At 36.3% G+C, this 14,336-nt stretch overlaps 1 pseudogene; it reads right to left on the bottom strand.

Moving 5' to 3' along the window:
- LOC116139410 overlaps window positions 1-14,336 on the bottom strand; it is a 173,609-nt pseudogene that overhangs the window by 159,135 nt on the left and 138 nt on the right.

Raw genomic sequence — 14,336 nt, 5'->3', positions numbered from 1 at the left:
GCAGGGTTGATCTCATTTCAAACTTAATGACAAAATGAGCAAAAAAAACGCATAGGCCCAATACCCTGTTTTACTTAGATTTTTAGCTGATGATGGATCTCGATTGTGGGTGAATCGAGGACTAGTTTTTTTAGCATTTTATCTTCAATCTAATCAATACTAAAATTAGGTAAACAGCAGGGTTGGTCCCATTAAAAACCTGATGACAAAACGAGCAAAAACCTGTATAGGCTTCATACCTCGTTTTACTCAGTTTTTAGCCGATAATGGATCTCGATTGTGGGTGAATCGAGGACTAGTTTTGAGTGTTTCCTTTTCTTTCTACACAATACTAAGGTTAGGTAAATAGTAGGGTTGTTCTTGTCGAAAGCCTGATGACAAAATGAGAAAATAACCGCATAGGCCCAATACCCTGGTTTACTCAATTTTTCAACCAATAATATATCTCGATTGTGGGTGAATCGAGGACTGGTTTTTGAAAGTTTTTTGCTCATCTAATCAATACTAAGGTTAGGTAAATAGAAAGGTCAATCTCATCAAAAACCTGATGATGAGAATCCTAACCCATCATGCCAATCACAATTGCTAGGGATTTCATTGAAGACTCAAGGGCAACATGATGATCAACATTCGGCCCAAGCATCCCAAGCACTCAAGGAAGTTCACAAAATTGTCCAAGAGGTCCTAAGGTTCCAAGGCACGGCTCAAGCCCAATTTTATGGCCTAGGACGTGTTCAAGAAGTGGGAGCAAGTTCCATTGGCCCAAGCCCAAGTTTTGGGTGTCATTTGATTCAAATTTTGGAGGCAAAACCCTAAAAATTGTTGTTAAGGACAAGGGTCCTTAAATTAGGGGAAAGTTGCCCACTTGGTCATTAAATGGATATGGCTTATTTTGAACATGTGTGGTGGACTTTTGTTTAAGTATTTGAATGTAATATTTTAATGTTATCATTGTGTATTATTTGCTAGGGTAAATCCCTAATTTTTGTAAAGCCTATATAAAGGCCACTTGATCATTTTGTAAAAGGAGACTTTGAATATTAATGAATAGTGACTTGTCTTGAGAAAGGGTTTTCTCTTGTTTCCTTTACCCAAGTTCGGCCAAACTTGGTGGTGGAGTTTCTTTCAAGCTGGTGGAGTTTCCTTTAGGCTTGATTGAGTCCTTGGTCATCTCTTATGTAAGTTGTATTCCTTAGTTTCTAATAGACTCATTTTCCGGATTTTGTTTTGCTTGTTGTGTATGATTCCATTTGTGTGCATTTGAACATAAATGATTTGGTGATTGACTGGAACTTGTTGAAAGGAGTTGTTTTTAATCATTTGATGGTTGTGAAAGTGCATGAAGGGTGATAACCGAATAGTCATAAGGACTTGTATGAAAACTTAGCCTAGATTGAGTTAAAAGTGGTTGTTTTAGGGTAATATATGGATTGAGTTTGTAGAAATTCATATCACCTGATGATAAAACCAGACAGAAGCCGCATAGGCCCGTTACCTCATTTTACTCAGTTTTTTGCTAGTAATGGATCTTGATTTTGGGTGAATCGAAGACTAGTTTTTGAGCATTTTATTTTCTGTCTAATCAATACTGAGGTTAGGTAAAAAGTAGGGTTGATCTCGTCAAAAACCTGATGATAAAACAAGCAAAAAGCCACATAGGCCTGATATCCCATTTTACTCAATTTTTAGCCAGTAATAGATCTCGATTGTGGGTGAATCAAGGACTATTTTTTACTCATTTTATCCACATATTTTTTATAGGCTAGAGCATTCTAGTTACCCAACCTTGGTACCAATTAGAAAAAAAATGAAAACAGTCAAAAAATAGTCCTTGATTCACCCACAATCGAGATCCATTACTGGCTAAAAAACTAAGTAAAACGGGGTATCAAGCTTATGTGGCTTTTTGCTCATTTTATCCACAGATTTTTGATAGGATCAAGTATGCCATTTAGCTAACTATAGTATTTATTAGACGGAAAAGAAAACGCTCAAGAAATAGTCCTCGATTCACCCACAATCGAGATCCATTATTGGCTGAAAAACGAAGTAAAACAGGGTATTACACCTATGCAGTTTTTTGCTCATTTTATCAGTAGATTTTTGGTAGGCTTAAGCATGGTGCTTGCCTAATATTCGTATTGATTTGATGAAAAAGAAAATGTTCCAAAAATAGTCATCGATTCACCCACAATCGAGATCCATTACCAGCTGAAAAACTGAGTAAAACAAGGTATCAAGCCTATACAGCTTTTTGCTCGTTTTATCCATAAATTTTCAACAGGATCAAGCATTCCATTTATCTAACCTCATTATTGATTAGAATAAAGAGAAACACTCAAAAAAAAAAGTCCTCAAATCACCCACAATCGATATCAATTACTGTTGAAAAATTGAGTAAAACGAGGTATCGGGCCTATACAGCTTTTTGCTGATTTTATCCACAGATTTTTGACAAGATCAAGCATGCAACTTACTAACCTCAGTATTGATTAGACGAAAATGAAAACACTCCAAAAATAGTCCTCGATTCACCCACAATCGAGATCCAATACTTGCTAAAAAAACTAAGTAAAACGGGGTATCGGACCTATGCAGCTTTTTGCTCATTTTATAAACAGATTTTTGATAGGATTGAGCATCCCATTTACCTAACCTAAGTATTGATTATATGAAAAATAAAATACTCAAAAAATAGTCCTCGATTCACCCACAATTGAGATCCATTACTGGCTTAAAAACAGACTAAAATGAGGCATCAGGCCTATATGGCTTCTTGGTTGTTTATCCACAGATTTTTGACAGGATCGAGCATGTCATTTATCTAACCTTGGTATTGATTATACAAAAAGGAAAACGCTCCAAAAATAGTCCTCGATTCACCCATAATCGAGATCCGTTACTCGTTGAAAACCTAAGTAAAACAAGGTATCAGGCCTATGTGGCTTTTTGCTTGTTTTGTCCACAAATTATTGATAAGATCAAGCATGTCATTTACCTAACCTCATATTGTTTAAAAAGAATATAAAATGCTGAAAAATAGTCCTTGATTCATCCACAATCGAGATCCATTACTGACTAAAAAACTAAGTAAAACGAGATATTAGACTTATGCTGCTTTTTGCTCGTTTTATAAACTAATTTTTGACAAGATCAATCATGTCATTTTCCTAACCTCAATATTGATTATATGAAAGGGAAAATGCTCAAAAAATATTCCTTGATTCACCCACAATCAAGATCCATTACCGACTAAAAAACTAAGTAAAATAGAGTATCAGGCCTATGCGGTTTGTTTGCTCATTTTATCATCAGATTTGGGATAGGGTCAAGCATGTTGTTTACCTAACCTCAGTTTTGATTAGATGGCAAAGAAAACGCTCAAAGAATAGTCCTCGATTCACCCACAATCAAGATCCATTACTGACTGAAAAACTGAGTAAAACAAGATATCGAGCCTATGTGGCTTTTTGCTCGTCTTATTCATAGATTTTTGATAGGATCGAGCATGCCACTTACCTAACCTCAGTATTGATTAGATTGAAATGAAAACGCTCCAAAAATAGTTCTTGATTCACCCACAATAGAGATCATTACCGATTGAAAAAATGAGTAAAATAGGGTATCTGGCTTATGCTGTATTTTGCTAGTTTTATCCACAGATTTTCAATAGGATCAAGCATGCTATATACCTAACCTCTGTATTGATTATACCACAAATAAAACCCAAAAATAGTCCTAAATGAGTAAAATAGGGTATCTGGCTTATGCGGTATTTTTGCCCGTTTTATTCATAGATTTTTGACAGGGTTGCGCATGCTATTTACTTAACCTTAGTTTTGGTTCTATCGGTAACAAGTCTCTATCTATTTATGATGTGTTGCTTGTTGATGGATTAAAGCACAACTTGTTAAGCATTAGTCAATTAAGTGACAAAGGCTTTAAAGTTGTTTTTCAATCCATGTGTTGTGAAGTTGCTAATTATTGCACAGATAGCCTGCATTCATAGGTTCTAGACATTCAAATATTTATGTTGTTGATTTGTGTAGCATTGCATCCAAAGATCTTTATCTTGTGTGTAAGTAAACTGATGGCGTTAAACGCAGCGGAAAACAAACAAGGATTAGATCATACCAACATTTGGAGGCTCCGTCAATATCTCTGAACGCGATCTCACTACGTATCCAAGTATAGGATCGAACTCACGTCATCTACATGAAGATAGTACAACAAAGACCAGAGATTAGTTTTGCTAGAACCAATCCTTGGCTTTAAGGATTCAAGGTTTGGAAGGATGAAGTGAAGAAGAGAAGAGAAGAAAATTTTCTCTCAAATTTTCTTTCACTCCATGGCTGAAACAAAAATGAACGAATCTACAATGAAAACCTATTTTGATTTTCTTTATATAGAAAATCATAATATCAATTCCACCCCCAAAGTTTAGCAACAACCCAAACTTAGGTGGAATCGCACATAGGTCCCTGTTTAATTATTTAGTAAATATTAATATTAACTTCAATAATTAAACTCGTAATTTTGCTAAATTATTCCAATAAAATTGGACACAGGCTACAACCTTAGTAAATTTAATTACATAGAAAAATTACCAATATGCTCTTTCATCCAAAAGATGAAAATACCCTTCCATACTTAATCATCTTTAAACTGTCTCTTTAGTGTGTGACCCATAGGCTCCTCATCATACCGACAGTGAGTAGTATCGTAATTGACACCAATCAATCGTCTCACTACACCCAGACCAAGATTGGCCCCTAGCAAGGCATCATGGCCACCTGATAGATTCAAATTCAACAAAATAGCTACCTGTCAACGATATGGTTACCGTGCAATCAAATCCTTTCATCATCTATTATCTCATCGAGACTGAGGTATAGAAATAGTGTCAACCTTAGTTATCCTTGATATATTTGTATTCAGTTACTAGACCAATGACCGGAACAATAAATTAAATCGAGCAACAACTCAATCCCACTGTGATCACAGATTTATTGTCATTGTCATTAACTAAATTGCGCCGTGAGATAACTTCTCCCATACCCGAGAGTGATGAATCCTCTGTAGATCCACCATAGTCTTGATACACTCCTTGATGCAGTCAATCACTACCATATTGACAGTTCTGAATAGAACTGCGTTGGGCTAGTGTCAAACTACACCAATCGGTGTACAAGGCGCTCCAATGATCTCAAGTCTAAGGATCACATGCACCACCATTCGTTAGAGGATTTGTTCCATAGACACTGGGGTTACCATTGACAGGCTATTCGCAAGTGTACGAAATCGTGCAAGTAGTAAAACTCGAGTAAACGAGTGTCGAATCCCAAGGGAACTACCTACCAAGTACCAAACTATTATACTCTATTGCTATTTGATTAAACTGAAGTTTAAGAATGAATTTAATGAAAAAGTAAATAAACTAAAAACTAAGTACTAAATAAAGGCAGAATTTGTAAACACTTTGAAGTGAAAATCAATATGACTAAACCTAGGGCATAGATTTCACACCAATTTAATCCTATGCATTGACATTTGTTGTTAACCTAATCAAGTGTATTCTAAAAGCCAAATCCCCTATTATTCCACTAACTCTCTCTCGAGCAATTAGCAAATTAACCCTTAAACAACAACCCAAGATATCTCTAAATTGGATTTAGGAGCTAAGAGATCATTAAGCTCTATGGAATTTACCGGAGCCTCACAGATCGCGGTAACCTATCTCTAGCGTTCGCTCAATCTATGGTTTTATTACCTAAGACAAATCAGGTTTCATCTCTCGATCTCAACCTAACCCTTGAAATCATTCAACCCTCGGGCCCTTGAGAATTGAAAGCATTATGCACAGTAATAAAACTTAGAATTATAAACACAATAAGAATTAACAACAATTCAAGTCAACACATATTCATAAATCGGGCTACATCTTAGCCCTAGACAAGAAAGTTAGTTCATAATGAAAATAACAAAACCCATCATTCTCATTAATGACATCAATTTAAGAAAAAGATAAACTTCTCTAATCGGTGAATGAGAGCTTTCAGGATCCCGATCTCCAAATTGGTAGCCGTCTTCTTCTTCTCCCAAAAGTCCCCATTTTAACTTCTTAAAGACTCTCTTTTATATCCCTAGGGTTCTGGTCATGCTTAGGAAAAATATTAGAAAACTTAGCCCATTCAGATTCGGATTAGGGTAATGAATTAACACAAACCCGTGACCCATCGCTGCGGTGGTAAGAATGATCACCGCGGTGATCGTTCCTTCTATCCAAAGCATCTGTAAACTTCAGAATTAGATGAAGTAATCAACATGAACATTGTATATCTTTGAATAAGCTTTCCAACGCCACCAGAATCGTCAAATTCAGACTTGTACAGCTCAAGTTATGATAGAAACATCGAGGCATACTCATGATGAAGAATTTCCAGATTTTCCGTAACATCTTCGACGTACCACAACTCCCTCATTTCGATCCTAATTCTTGTGCCGTTTGTTCCTACGCGTCGTGAATCCTATCGATATCATTCTTTTCCCTTCAACAACCTGTTTGAGCCTGAAAACACTTAAAGTGCAACAATGATCCCATAAATGGTATTTATGAAAGAAATAATCCAAATTCCACACTTTAAGCACATTTTTCCATAAATAAACCAATTAAATCACTAAAAAAATATCAACATTTAAGCTCTTATCAACCATCTATATGGAATCCTCTGGTAGGTTAGTCTAATGAACTTGCCTATAGCAAGCACCCATGTGTTACACCAAGTTGTTGGCAAACAACCTTGACAAGTGAGATCAGTCACTGCCTTTCGACAGGGTCGTTCAACACTATGATAGACTTACCATATTATCTGTGTCCTTGGTCAGAATAATACTAGGGCTACAGACATTTCTAGAATGGCCACCATATGTGCTCATAGGGTTCTCACTATCAAGATTTGAAACACTTGATACCCTCATCACAGTTCTACCATCCTAAGGACATATATTAATACATGCAACTATGATTTACATGATATAGTAGATAATGCCTTTTATTGATTAATAAACATTATTACAAAGAGTCAATTCCGCAATAATTGATTGGCTCTAGGGCACCTACTCCAACATTGTGTCCACAAACGATGAAGATAGTTGGCTTGGCTTTGGAATAGAAGATTAGGTCATGTAAGCATGGATGTCATTGCAAAAATTTCTAAAAAGGATTTAGTACATGGTTTGCCTAAGCTTGTTTTCAAAAGAGATCATATTTGTGATGCATGTGCTAAAGGCAAACAAACTCATGTTTATTTTAAATCCAAGAATGTTGTTTCAACCTCTAAACCTTTACAATTGTTGCATATGGATTTGTGTGGTCCCACAAGGACAACTATCTAGGAGGTAAGCATTATTGTTTTGTGATTGTTGATGATTACTCTCGTTTTACACGGGTATTGTTTCTTGCACACAAAAATGTGTTAGAGTCGGTGCCCTAGAGCCAATCAACTTTGTAAATGATGACTCTTGTAATAATGTTTATAATTAATAAAAGGAACTTTCTACATTATGTATTTCATATTTAATGTATGTTATAATGTATGTCCTTAGAACGGTAGAATCGTAACGAGGGTATCGAATGCTTCAAATCTCGATAGTGAGAACCCTATAAGCACATATGGTAGCCATTTTAGAAACGTCTGTAGCCTCAGTATTATTCTAACTAAGGGCACAGATAATACGGTAAGGCTATCATAGTGTTGAACGACCTTGTCAAAAGATAGTGATTGATCTCACTTGTCAAGGTTGTCTGGTGACAACCTGGTACAACACATGGGTGCTTGCTATAGACAAGTTCACGGGACAGACCCACCAAAGGATTCCATATGGATGGTAACCCCAATGTCTATGGAATAAATCCTCTAACGGATGGTGGTGCATGTGATCCTTAGACTTGAAATCACTAGAGCGTCTTGTGCAACAATTGGTGTAGTTTGATGCTAGCCTAACGTAGTTTTATTCAAGACTATCAGAACGATAGTGATTGGTTGCATCAAGAAGTGTATTCGATTATAGGAGAAATTATCTTGCTGAATAATTCAGTAGATGACAATGACATTAAATCTATGGCCATAGTGGGATTGAGTTGTAGCTCAATCCAATTTATTCTGGTCATTGGTCCAATATCTGAATACCGAGATATCAAGGACATCCGAGGTTGACACTACTTATATGCCTCGACCTTAATGAGATAATTAACGATGAAAGGATTGAATTGCACAATAACATATCATTGATAGGTAAGCTATCGTTGAATCTGAACCTATCAGATGGCCATAATGCCTTGCTAGAGGCCAATCTTGGTCTGTGTTTAGTGAGACGATTGACTGATGTTAAGTGCGAGACTACTCACTGCTGATATGATAAGGAGCCTTCGGGTCACACACATAGAAGACAGATTAAGGATGGATAAGTGAGAGGGGCATTTTCGTCATTTATGATGAAAGGGCATTTTGGTAATCTCACAGTGCAATTATATATATATATATATATATAGATATAAGTATATACATATATTAATGTATATATATTTATATTTATATATAAAACATATTATTTAATATTAATATCTATTAATATTGATTTTGATAATATGAAATTCAAATTTAATTTTTAAATTTGAATATAAATGCTTTGGTTGGTAATGGAATAAAGCTAATCTAAATATGGAATGAGTAGATTGTTATTCCATATTAGATTAGGGTTTTAGTGTGCACTATTTAAGTGTAACTAAAAAAAATAATAATTAAAATGATGATTATTCTTTTAAAAGAAACCCTAGCCAGCCTTCTCTATCTGTCTCTCACATTTTTCTCTTGGTGGAGAAGAGAATTTTTCTTGAAGAAAAATTATGGATCCTTTTTGCTTATGTGTCTTGTTAGCACTTGAGACTGCAAGTCAATCAACATCCCGTCTTCACATGGACTTCGAAAGTGCACTCTTGGCTTAGAGTAGGAGCGAATTCCATCTTTAGAAGGAGCCTCCAAACGCAGGTATAATTCTAAATTATTTTTATACAAAACGACGTAATTCAGGTATAAGTTTTTCTTGGGTTCATGTTGCTATTTAGGGATTTTTATTTTTATTTCTACTGTGCAAACCCCACCAGCGACTAACAAAATGATGCGTTCAAATCATTCTTTTCATTGATTAGGAAATTGCAAAATCAATTTGGCTATGCAATTACATGCGTTAGAAGTGACCATGGAAAAGAGTTTAAAAACACATTGTTTGAATCATATTGCAATGAGCATGGCATTGAGCATAATTTCTCAGCAGCCTTAGCACCTAGGACTCCTCAACAAAATGGAGTTGTTAAGAGGAGAAATAGAGTTTTGGTAGCAAATGGTTAGGACCATGTTGTATGAGCATGACATACCTAGATATTTTTGGGCCAAAGTGGTTAATACTTCTTGCTATATCATTAATAGAGCCATGATTAGGCCAATCCTCAAGAAAACTCCCTATGAGTTATTCAAAGGGAAAAAGCCAAATATTGTATACTTTCATCCCTTTGGTTGTAAATGCTTTGTGCTTAATAATGGTAAGGATAACCTTGGAAAATTCAACGCTAAATGGTTGAAGCGATTTTCCTTGGTTATTCTTCACATTCAAAAGCGTATAGAGTTTTCAACAAAAGAACTCTCTTAGTTGAAGAATCTATACATGTGTTATTTGATGAATCTTCTTTTAAAAATGCAGGAAATAATAATGAAAAAGAGATTGATGAGATGATGAAAGAACTAGAGATCAATGATGAAGCATCTCCATCAAATCAAACAAAGAAGAAGAACATCAAGAAGAGGTTGAAAACGAAGATAACACCTTTATAAAACCTCAAGGAAAAAGGGAGATATCTTTTCCAAAAGGAAGAGATAAAGTAAAAGATGCACAAATCATTGGTGATCTTACTCAAAGAGGAAAAACAAGGGCATCAATGAGCAACACATGCCAATTCATAGCATTCTTGTCTCAAGATGAACTTAAGAAAGTGGATGAAGCACTTAATGATGAAAATTGGGTTCATGCAATGCAAGAGGAGCTAAATCAATTTGAGAGAAGCAAAGTATGGGAACTTGTTCCTAGACCAAAAGACCATCAAATCATTGGCACCAAAGGGGTATTCCGGAACAAGGTGGATGAGCAAGGTATTGTGGTAAGAAACAAAACAAGGTTAGTTGTTTAAGGCTACTCTCAAGAGGAAGGTATTGATTTCGATGAAAGCTATGCCCCCATTGCTAGATTAGAAGCTATTGAATGTTACTTGATTATGCATGCCTTTTAAATTTCAAAAAATTTCAAATGGATGTTAAAAGTGCATTTCTAAATGGTTTTATTCTAGAAGAGGTTTATGTGAAACAACCACCTGGATTTGAAAACCCCGATTTTCCCAAACATGTTTTTAAACTCTCAAAAGCACTTTATGGTTTAAAGCAAACTCTTATAGCTTTGTATGATTGAGTAGTTTTTTTTCTCAAAATGGTTTTTTAAAAGGAAAGGTGGATACTACCTTGTTTACAAAAAGGCATAAGCATGATATTTTGGTAGTTCGAATAGATGTTGATAATATTATCTTTGGTGCTACTATTAGAGTAGATGCCCTAGAGCCAATCAATTATTGTAGAATTGACTCTTTGTAATAATGTTCATTAATCAATAAAAGGCATTTTATTCTATATAGCGCAAATCATTATTATTGCAATATGTATTGATATATGTCCTTAGAATGGTAGAACCGTGACAAGGGTATCAAGTGTTTCAAATCTTGATAGTGAGAACCCTATGAGCACATATGGTGGCCATTCTAGAAACGTCCGTAGCCCCAGTATTATTCTGAAGTAAGGGCACAGATAATACGGTAAGGCTATCATAGTGTTGAACGACCCTGTCGAAAGGCAGTGACTGATCTCACTTGTCAAGGTTGTTTGGTGACAACCTGGTGCAACACATGGGTGNTAAAACTTGTTGCCGTGAGAGTTAATTTTGAGTTCATCACCAAAAAGTCAAATTCATTGGCTGTGACGGTTGCATGTTGTGACCGAAAGTGCAAGTGGCGGATTTATTGTAGAAGGTTGGCGGAGTCGGAAAAATTTATGCTTAGCACATATATCCGTGAGCACACTTGTGGTTTGGGACATATTTCAGGTGAGCATCGACAAGCATCCACTGATGTTATTGGACAATTTGTCAAAAGTCGGTTTGTTGAAGGGAAAGGTCCATCTCCTAAAGACATTCAGAGACTTGTGCGCACAGAGTTGGGATGTGCTGTTAGTTACTGGAAATGCTGGAAAGGGAGACAACATGCACAAGATTTTGTTAGGGGCACGCTGGAGCACGAGTACGCAGTATTAGAAGCGTACCGTTATATGCTTGAGTTGATAAACCAAGGTAGCAAGATGGCTTTGAAGTGGGACAGGAATATGATGTTTAAATATTTTTTTATTGCTTATGGTTCTGCTATAAGGGGTTTTGTAAACATGAGAAAGGTGTTGGCTGTTGATGGTTGCTTTCTAATGGGAAAGTATGGAGGTACATTGTTGGTGGTCACTACACAGGACAGCGAGAATCACACATATCCTGTTACATGGTGTGTGGTTGACTCTGAGAATGACGAGTCGTGGACTTGGTTTTTTCAGCAGTTACAGACGATAGTGCCTAGCACGGATGAGTTGTGCATAATATCCGAAAGGCACAACTCTATAAAGAAGGGGATTGCCACTATTTACCGTCAAGCACATCACGGATTCTGTATGAGGCACCTGGGTGAGAACATAAAACAAAAGTTTAAGTGTGCTAGCCTCCTTCAGACATACTACATGGCAGCAAAAGCTTATCGGGTTGATGCGTTCGAGGAGCACTTCCTGCAAATCCGAATCAAGGATGATAGAGTTGCTAAGTATCTTGAGCATGATGTTGGTTTGGAGCGATGGAGTAGAGCTTACTTTCCTGGAAGAAGGTTTGATGTCATGACCACGAACATAGCCGAGTCCATAAATTTGAAGTTATTAATTGAAAGAGAATTTCTAATAGTTGCACTTTTTGATGCAATCCAAAGGACACTGTCGCAGTGGTTCCATGAGCGTCGTACGGAGTCAGATAATTTTACTACAGCAATCTCTTAGACGAAAAAACATATGGATTTCTTCAGAAATGCTTCATGTAGAAGAATGAAAAAGTATACTCAGAAATCACAAATTGAATAATTGGGATTTTATGTACAAACCTGCTGAGGTCCCAAACCATAAGCTTCTACCAAGAGCAAACAAGAAGCTAAGATAGTCTCATTTTTTGGATTCCACCCAACTTGAAAAACCTCTTCCCTGTGTGTACATTGCAGCCAAAAAAGATCAAAATATCAGACTTAGTTTCTTTTGGTTGAAAGTGCATATGCATAAATACAAGAAATAAGATATTCACTTGAAAGAAGTAGAATTTTAAGGATCCAAGAAATACTCATAGAAATGTCCCAAAAGAAAAACATCATCATGCTCAGGAGAATTCTTATTGTGACTATCAAATGTGTGGAGTGCAGTACTAATTTTGCGCAGATCAAATAACTTAACCGTCTTATCAGGACCCCGTTGCTAAAATCCACTCATTAAATGGATTAAATGCTAGGCAGCACCTAACAAAAGATTTTTAAGATCATAACCATGTCAAATGCATAAATAACATGAAACCTTATTTCAAAACAATAGCAGAGAAGACAGTAATTACATTAAAAAAGATTTGGCTCTAAAGGCAGACAACATAAATACATAAAATCAGATTGATAGATCCAAGTACACGTTTCAATTCTTACAGAAGAGCTTGGTCTCAAAAGGCTAAGGGTAGATCATTCTAGAACGAGAGCTAAATAACTGACATATAAGTCTAAAGTATATACATTCAATATCAATCATTACATAAAAAAAAAAAAAAAAAAAAAAAAAAAAAAAAAAAGGGGCAGGGGGGGTGTTTGGGGGTTGAAGGCCCTAAACCACAAGCTTTGAAATTGCAGCAATCAATATAGGTGGGGCTGACTCTACAAGATGTAAGTTGGAGACAGCTTTAAGACGGAAATAGTTGTGCAAATAGTATCTAATTCATTGGTAGTCAAACCAGAAACATTTAAAGTCTGTGTTATGTGTGTACATGTGCATGCGTTTCTTCATGAGAATTAAAGCACATGCACCAGATACCCACTCATCTGGTGAGCAACAACAGATTGGACAGGCTTGCTGAATGATGGTGTCCGTGATCCCATAAAGAAGGTATTGATCATCCCCAACAGAACCAAATAGTATTCATGTCTCAGATGCCATGCTACATCTTCACAACACCTTCGTGAACCTATTTTAGCGCAAAAAATGTCAATATCCAAACACCAACAATACTAGCAGAAACACATTTAGTAAAGTGTCTATAGTTGATTAGAGTATATATATCTGGTTTTCAGTGTCAGGAGCATTATTGAACTATGAAATGCTAAAATAAGTTTGCTTCTTATATCTAGTTTTTGCTACAAGATATCAACTACAAGTGTCTTTCATCAACTCTGATTGTACAAAATGACAAATCACTATAGATGCAGAGAGTACCTTAAAAATCTGTGTAGCCTCAAGGGCTTATTTTTAGGAGTTGCATTAATATCCACAAACATATTTGGGCATCATCAGAACCACTGAGCAAATGACCCTGCTTGAACTTGCTCCAAGATAAACGTAACCTTCAGTGTGTGGCCTTGAGCCTTAAATCAGGACTAATGCACCATCCAGAGGAGGCTTAGATGGGTGTTTGCTTAATCAAAGAAATAGACTTCGGCACTAACAGTCTTGGTTGCAATAATAAAAGGGTTTTGAGGCATATAACGAGCCGATTAACCTCTCCATCATGGTTAATTGCTGATAATTTGAACTTTGCCATTAGCACATCCAAAACCACCAAAATAGAGGCGGTATCATATAATGGCGGGCATCATTTTCAGAATCATCAAGAGGAAGCTGGACCTGGCAAGCATAAGATAATTGGGCTCATTTCGGAAGTGTGGGTTCCTAAGATCATCTTTGAAAAGAATAGTCTTTGCCAGGTGGCTCCTCTCTGTCAGGCAGCCACTCAACAGTAAGAGAAGGCCATTCAAGAGCGTGGGTGATCACTAGATCAACAAAAAAGGAGTGTTCTTCTTAGATCTTGTATTCTTCTTATCAAACTTTCTTCTATCTCTCCTCTCATTTCTTCCGTCTTTTCCCATTCCTCGTCTCTCAGTTTCCAGTAAACAAACCCTAGAACCAAGTTCAATAATT

The sequence above is a fragment of the Pistacia vera genome, unplaced genomic scaffold (assembly GCF_008641045.1).
Source record: "Pistacia vera cultivar Batoury unplaced genomic scaffold, PisVer_v2 Contig350, whole genome shotgun sequence".
In the NCBI taxonomy this organism is placed as follows: domain Eukaryota; kingdom Viridiplantae; phylum Streptophyta; class Magnoliopsida; order Sapindales; family Anacardiaceae; genus Pistacia; species Pistacia vera.
The sequence above is the reverse complement of the archived record's forward strand: the minus strand, read 5'-3'. Positions and strand labels throughout refer to the sequence as shown.